At 43.7% G+C, this 7,338-nt stretch overlaps 2 long non-coding RNA genes and 1 other non-coding gene across 5 annotated transcripts in view; 1 reads left to right on the top strand and 2 right to left on the bottom strand.

The window, feature by feature from the left end:
- The window catches only part of LOC124241547 (uncharacterized), a 10,486-nt gene continuing 3,148 nt past the window's right edge, over positions 1–7,338 (bottom strand). The window contains exons 2-7 of one of the 2 annotated variants that reach the window (XR_006889242.1): positions 6,637–6,699; positions 5,442–5,497; positions 4,866–5,056; positions 4,230–4,331; positions 777–871; positions 1–85 (exon numbers count right to left, since the gene is read on the bottom strand). This is a non-coding gene — a long non-coding RNA (uncharacterized LOC124241547). The remainder of the gene's footprint in view (positions 86–776; positions 872–4,229; positions 4,332–4,865; positions 5,057–5,441; positions 5,498–6,636; positions 6,700–7,338) is intronic. The other variant, XR_006889243.1, reaches the window with a different exon arrangement.
- LOC124243104 (small nucleolar RNA SNORA47) lies at positions 2,807–2,944 on the bottom strand. Its single transcript, XR_006889606.1, has one exon. It is a non-coding gene; the product is annotated as a small nucleolar RNA SNORA47 (small nucleolar RNA).
- The window catches only part of LOC124241548 (uncharacterized), a 10,752-nt gene continuing 10,449 nt past the window's right edge, over positions 7,036–7,338 (top strand). For both annotated transcript variants that reach the window (XR_006889245.1, XR_006889244.1), the window contains exon 1: positions 7,036–7,186. This is a non-coding gene — a long non-coding RNA (uncharacterized LOC124241548). The remainder of the gene's footprint in view (positions 7,187–7,338) is intronic.

Raw genomic sequence — 7,338 nt, 5'->3', positions numbered from 1 at the left:
GGCCGCCCTGCGCCGCCGCCTCGGCCGGCGCGCCGCTCTCGTCCATGGTCCCCGGCGGCTCGCCGCTCCGCATCCTCCGCAGCGCCTGCTCCGCGGGGAAGGGTAAGCACAACGACGACAGCATTACACGCGCGCCCCCGGCTCCCGAGGCTGCCGCCAGCCTGCAGAACCTGCCCCCCGCGACTACGGCTGGAAACCCCGCGGGCACCTCGGGGAGATAACCGGGGCTCTCTGTCAGTATTACCTGTTGATTCCGCGGCAAAACGTCAGCAACGTCTAGCCCTCTTTCCTTAACTAGGAATTCTCTTAGAAATCAAGTGGGTCCCCAGCCAACAAGTACTTAGACTAAAACTGGGCGGCCACGCTTCTCAAATGGAAAGAACTGGCGAAATCAGGGCCGCGTGGCCGCATCGGTTCGCACCAGGCTCCTTTCTCGCCTACGAGTTACTGTCCACGCTCTTCAGAGTAAGAGCACTGGGCTCCCTTTTGTATTCTGCTCTCAATGCTGCAGAGCAAACGTTAGAAAGGCGGGGAAAATAAAGCTTTGGGGATGAAAAATTTGTTTCTTAAACTTTAGGGGCAAAAGTGCCTTTTTTAAAGTCACCTTTTAAAAAGCTTTCAATGAGGGTGCTTTTTCATGATAAAAATCTTTGTTTTTCTGATTTTAAAGACAATACGCTTATGAGAAAATTGGCAGTACCAAAAGCCATTAAAATGTTTTAGAATATGCCCATTTAGGAAATAGCAATAGACAAAGCAGCTTTCTAAACGTTTACCTTTAAATTAGATGGCGGGCCACGTCCTCATTGCCGCCGGGCTTCCAGCCAACCCAGGTCCTCAGGTAGAAGCTGCAGCATAAGCGTCAGCAGTGCTGGGGGTAAATTCAGAAGACAGGCAGCTGAGCAAAAGGAATTCAATTAACCAGCCTTAAGGACAGATCCTGGAAGTACTGGCTAGGGCCCTGTCCTGGCATTCATTGTTTCAGACCCTCTCATAGGTGCTCAAGTCGTAAAACAAATAAATTAGTTTTCTATACTGCTCATCCCAACTAAATGGCCCCCCCCCATATATTTGCAAGATGAAAGCTCGGTCAATACTTTTAATTAAGGAAGAAAAGTAGTAGCTTCTTGCTTTGTCCTACAAAATATCTGTGTTAAAGGGCTCCAAGGGGCCGGCCCGTGGCCCAGTGGTTAAGTTCGCGTGCTCTGCTTCAGTGGCCCAGGGTTTCGCCAGTTCGGATCCTGGGCGCGGACATGGCACCGCTCATCAGGCCATCCTGAGGTGGCGTCCTACGTGCCATAACTAGAAGGACCCACAACTAGAATATACACCTATGTACTGGGGGACCTTGGAGAGAAGAAGAAGAAGAAAAAAAAGATTAGCAAAAGATGTTAGTTCAGGTGCCAATCTTTAAAAAGAAAAAACGGGGATCCCAATGCAATGCCTATCATCACAGTCTTTTCTGTTAGGAAACAGTTTACCACTGATAACCTATCAAACAAGAGGGGGATAGAAAAGGTGAAGTTTATTCTTTAGGAAACAACTTCACAAAGGACCCGATGTGTGATTCTAGACAAATTTGCTTTGAAAGTCTAAAAATAAGAAGAGAACACACGAGAGACTCTTGGAGCTCATCTGAGACCTTATTTCAGGGGAAGATCAAGGCCAAGTTGGGAGAACCGTGCACAATGAGATAGCCAGTGCCCACTCACACTGTCAGCAATGAAGTGATAGTTCCAGAATCTCTTTTGTAAATGCAACTAGGAGTGACTGAAGACAAAGATGAGAGCAGGAAAAATAAGTTGCTATAATAATAGTATTTAGTGTAAGCTTTTAATTCAATTGCTAATAATCTTGTTACAGATGCATTACAGTTTTCTAAACCGCAGTATTTTTTTCCCCACCAAGCAAGTCCATTCAGGATCAGGCATGACATTTAACATCTCTCTCTCATTTTAAAAAAAGATAACGAATTTACCAGAATCGTGAAAAAAAGACAAGTACCAGGGCTCTTCTAAACAAAACAGCTATTTACATATCTTCTGATGCAACAGGCATTGATTTGAATATGGTTACTTATGATGACCAATTAGTATGAAAGGTCTGTAGAAATTAAAGGCTAGATTTCCCCAGAGCTTTATTAAATAGCTAAAGTCCCAAAGCAGGAGTGGTGGGACAAAGAGGGGAGTTACAGACCACCTTCAAGGATAATTTTTTTATGGTTAGTAAACCTTTATGGTTAGTCAACAGAACCAGGTTTTAGTCTTAGAAATGTTTTTTGTCATCCAACTTTATCTAAAATTTTCTCTACACTGTTTTTTTAGAATTTCATCCCTTCTACATTAGAATTTTATCTTTCCAGAGTTCCTTTTTTTATTACTAGACACACACAAAAGTAGAGAGAACAGTATTATGAATCCCTGTATTTATTTTATGAATTAAAAGAAATTTAGCATTTTTCTATAATATCAAGACTATTGTTTCGCATTCTGATACGCTTTCTTGAGCCGGGGGTTGAAAATTGTGCATAAGCTGTGGACTCGCTTACTTGTGCCAAAGTCTGAGTAATCATTACTGATGTGCCCCTAACAGTGCCAGACGTGGCCAATTACTGTCATGCTTTACCTCCCTGCAAGATGTCTCTGAGTTTCTACAAAATCCGGGATGCCCAGAGGAGTGCCACATACGTGAATGCCATCTGTTAGAAGAGCTAAGCTGGAAACAAGGGCGAGAAGCACTGATTTTGATGTCTTAATCCTTGAGACTTAGTGGAACGCCTCATCTGAGCCAGAGACAAGCAGCATCACAAATGTCAGCCAGCACAGGGCTGCCCCTCCGAGGGCGGCAGAGGGACATCCTCTGCCTCGGCAGGCCTTCACTCTCGGAGGTCTTAACCGGTAGAAGGCAGCATGGTACAGGACTGCCTCACCTTCTCAGTCCTCCACACGCAGCTACATTTTGGCTCGATACACTCTTCTGTTCAAACTCAATATCTAGGGTGACCCACAGTGTGGCCACAAGTCATAACGCCTTCGTAGCCCTGCTAAACAAGCCCTGAGCTCATTTCAACCACCCCTACTGCGCAGAGGGAGAGAAGCCATCTCGGCTTGGAAGAGAAGCTTTAGAATCATCAGCCACCACCCTAACACACAAAGAGCTCTTACAAACTGCCGAGAAAAGGGCAAACAACCCAACAGAAACATGGGCAAGAAATATGAGTAGGCAAGTGACCTAAGAGCAAAATCGGATGGCCAGGAAATTCGTGAAAAGACGCACAGAATCACTTATCTTCAGGGAAGTGCTGTTAAATTAACAGCAAGGTCTCATTTTCAATGCATCACACTAACAAAAATAAAGAGGGCTGCCAGCCAAAGCCAGAAGGGAGGCAGAGAAAAGATGTCCACTAGTGCATTACTAGTGGACATGTGAAGGCTTTTAGGAAAGCAATCTGGCAATTTCTATGAATTAAAAATAGGTATAATGAGGGATCCCACTCCAGGAAATCTATTCTGTAGAAGTAAAAGTACCAATACGTAAAGTAACGTGTAGTAGGATGTTTGTTACAGTGTTATTTACAATGGCAAAAAACTGGAGACAGGAGCGCCTATCAGCAGGAGAGTGGCTGGGTAAATAGTGTGTGTTCACATCGGGAATAGTATGCGGCCATGACAAGGAGGGACTGGAGCTATGCCACATGACCTGGAGGGATTTCTGGAGGAACTGTTCAGGGAGAAGAGCAAGATGCAGAAAAGCATGTATATGTCATCTTACTATTATTTAACTAATACAGATCTTACAGGATACGTAAAGATTGTAGATGTATGTGGAGGAAGGAGACACACGATGGGTGGAGGGGGTGGCAGCTGATGTGAGAGGAGAAGGGAAGAGGTAAACACAAAGGAGAAGAAATAAGGCACTAAGAAAGCGTGCAGCCCATCCTGGGTGTACATTTAGGTAGAATGTGGATATGGCAGGGTCTACACCTAAATAAAAAGTAATTTTATAAAACAATCCTTAGGCATGTGAGCTCAGGCAGGGCTAGGCAGCCTTAGCGATGGAGACTGGAGGGAACAGTCCCTTGGGGCATAGTGCACTGCCATCTGGGCCTGGAGGGAACCCTGTGAGGTCATTCGGTGTCGGGTGGTTCGCTGTGCCCTGCTTGAGCAGAGGGAGATTCTGCATCCACAGGAGATGCAGGATGCATTCGGAGAGCAGCCCACCCCACTCACCTCCTTGGCACAGGGTAGGCACTCAGGGGGCGCTGCATTAAATGAAATGAGCCCAACTTTACGTTTCTTAGCCCCGGCTCACCCAAGTCTCCATGTCTGCATCTGTCAAGGGAAATGATAAAATTATCTGCTTCTAAACAGGTGGCTGAAATCAGATAATGCAAATGATCTCGCTGTTGGACTCTCCAGTGCTATATAAATTCAAGGCATGAACAAAAAGAAGCTACCAGTATTTACTGTTCAAACATGCCCACATTAAGATCGTAGTGGCTAAAAGACACTTATTTTTCTCTTTGACATTCTATTACTCAATAGAGTAGGTAATTTAAATTGGAAGAATTCTCTTGGGCATTTTTTAATACAAAAAGCAAATAAAAAAGAATCACAGATCCACCTCCCCACCCCCAGCCAGATTTATTTTCACTTCCTAAATTGATCTTCATGCAAAATAGGTTGCTCATCACCCAGGTAGAAGATAACAGGGAGGTCTGGTTAGCTGGCGTCCTGTGATGGGCATTTCTTCCTTACCAAATACCCAGCAAAAATGCACATTCATTAACTGTATGGTTAGCTCACAAGAACAAAATGAAAAATAAGAGCTCCCCTAATTTTTTCCTTAAACAGTTTTTAAACTACCAGAAAAGTGCCAGTGAATGTGATGATTCTGCCGATATCCATCCACTCCTTCATTCAAAGGCTCCTTGTGCACCTGCTCAGGGTTAGGCACGTGCTTCCTGCTGAGGATGCCAGTGGGAGCACCGCATAGTCCCTGCCCTCTGGAGGCCCACTGTCTGGTGGAGAGATGCTTCAATCAATAATTCTGGTGCCTGTGGGAGAGGTCAGAGCAGTGTTCATGCGTGAGGAGTGGGGAGGGGGGCCTCGGGGACCCTAACACAGATAGATGTTCATGCAGACACTTCTGCTTCAGCATCGCTCCTTTTCCATCCTGCTCAGGGTACAAAACTGACTAAAACACATTACCACCAGTGCTGACTCCAATAAATAAAGTTCCAATTCTGTAGTTGTATAACTAGGCTTCCAAGCTCGTATTTTAAAGTAAAATTTCTTGAAGCTAAGTAAAAGCACGGCTAGCATGAAATTAATTTAACAGTGGAAATTTTTGAGTCCAATTTCAGGTGGAGAAAAGTAGATTTTAGTTATTTCATGGAAGAGGAGAGAGGAGTGTTGTTGGTACCATGCCTCTGAACTTACCATGGTGAGTTTCATTCTAGTATCCATTATCTGGAGGGATGATCAGAAGTCTAACTCTGTGGAAGAAAAAAAATGCACATTAATTACCTCTGCATTTGAAATTCTCTGAAGAAGTTTTATTCTTCTAATAGTCTATCAAATTAAAACCCATATTCCTAAATATGATCTCCCTGAATACCAAAATTCAGGGAGAATAAGGGAAGAGATCAAAACCTGGATGAATAATTTGTGTAAATATGGGTATAGACACACACCATATGACTATAACATTGAGAATCATCCTACAAACCACCCACAAAAGTTAATTTTATTTTATACTTACGCTTATACACATACAAAATATCAGGCAGGCCAAAAGCCAAAGAACCAGGCAGTGTTCTCAAAAGGAAATAACAAATGAATTATAGTTCTAACAGTCCTTCTATAGTCCAGGCTAATGTGGATTAATCCAGCAGGTTGAGCCTGGATTTTAGGTGGGAAATTCACACTAATGTGAAATCCACACAGTCTTGTGTGGAAACACTCAAACATTTTCATTTACTTTATCCACTAGTGACTTTAATCAAAACAGAACATAATGATTAAAACAAATAACTAGCCTTGACAACTGAGGGATCAAGGAAACCACAATTCATTCATCTGTTACCTGTGCATCTCTGTTGAAATACTAGTTTACTGCCATGTATTAATCTGTTTATAAACAGATCCAGACAATGGGAAAAATTAGTCAGGAATCACCATGCTGAAGGCTCAGATGAAGCAAAAAGGCTTCTAAACTGTGAAGTATGGACCCCCAGGTTAGGGAATAAAGGGTTAACCATGAAAAATTTGGCAAAAGTTTGCATATGAACTGTAAAAAAATGTATTGGACCCACAGCTTATTATCTGGTGAATCAGAGATGTTCTCTAAACGTCATAAGCCAAATTCTTAGATATCTCTACCATTAGCTAAAAGGCTGAGAAACACTCTCTCTCTATTAATGCATTTTTTAAAAATGAAAATTGTGAAGTGTTCTGCCCTAAAGTGGACTTTTATTTCAGACCTACATTACTTTATTTAATACATGTTTCCAAAAAGAAGGGTGTTGATCCATTTTATCTTGTAAAATACGTAATTTAATATGAATTAGAAGGACTAAAAGCTGCCCTACTTTGAAGGCTTGTGTACCACGAAGACTTTTTAATTAAGAATTACCTTGTTTGAGCTCTCGGCCTTTTTACACGTTGTTATATACTTTTTACTGTCCGTTGCCTCAAGCTATTTTTGGCAAAAAAAAGTATACAAATAATACATTAATGAAAAGCGCAGAAAATAATTACCCTAATTATGTCAATTTATTAAGCTGTTTCTACACCAGTTTCTCTCAAACACCATATCTTTGTAGTCTTGGCTAAGGAGAAGTTCGAATGGTGGCAGGTACTTATTTTTTTCTTTCAAGGAGGGAAAAATAACTTTGCTGGGTGAGCTCTGGGCGTCTGGTTACTGTAAGCAGTTACAGCCAGCTGCTCCTGTCGGCTCCAGGCGGATCAGAAAATCCTTTTGTTTGAGCACCGTGGCGTGGGGGTGGGGATGCCTGTCGGAGCAGCTGGCTTGCCTTCGGCTCCTCCTCCCCAAAGTGGGGAACAGTAAGAAAGTCTCCGTTAGAGACAGACACGCTCCCAGGCACCCACCCTCTTGCACTGTTCAAAGTCTGCAATAAGGCGACTGTCGTCAAGGCAGAGCGGATGGTTTTCGAGATTCCCGAGTAAGTTTTTTGGGGGAGACGGGAGAGAAGGAGCAAGAAGGAGGTGCGGAAGGAAGTCGCACGGGGCCTCCCGCAGAAGCCGGGTCCCAGCGCATCCTTCGCAGGCAGGACGGGCTGAGCGCGGCGCTCACCTGCGGCCCCGAGGCCGGCCG

The sequence above is a fragment of the Equus quagga genome, chromosome 7 (assembly GCF_021613505.1).
Source record: "Equus quagga isolate Etosha38 chromosome 7, UCLA_HA_Equagga_1.0, whole genome shotgun sequence".
NCBI lineage: Eukaryota > Metazoa > Chordata > Mammalia > Perissodactyla > Equidae > Equus > Equus quagga.
Note: the sequence above shows the minus strand (reverse complement) of the source record. Positions and strands in the feature narration are given on the sequence as shown.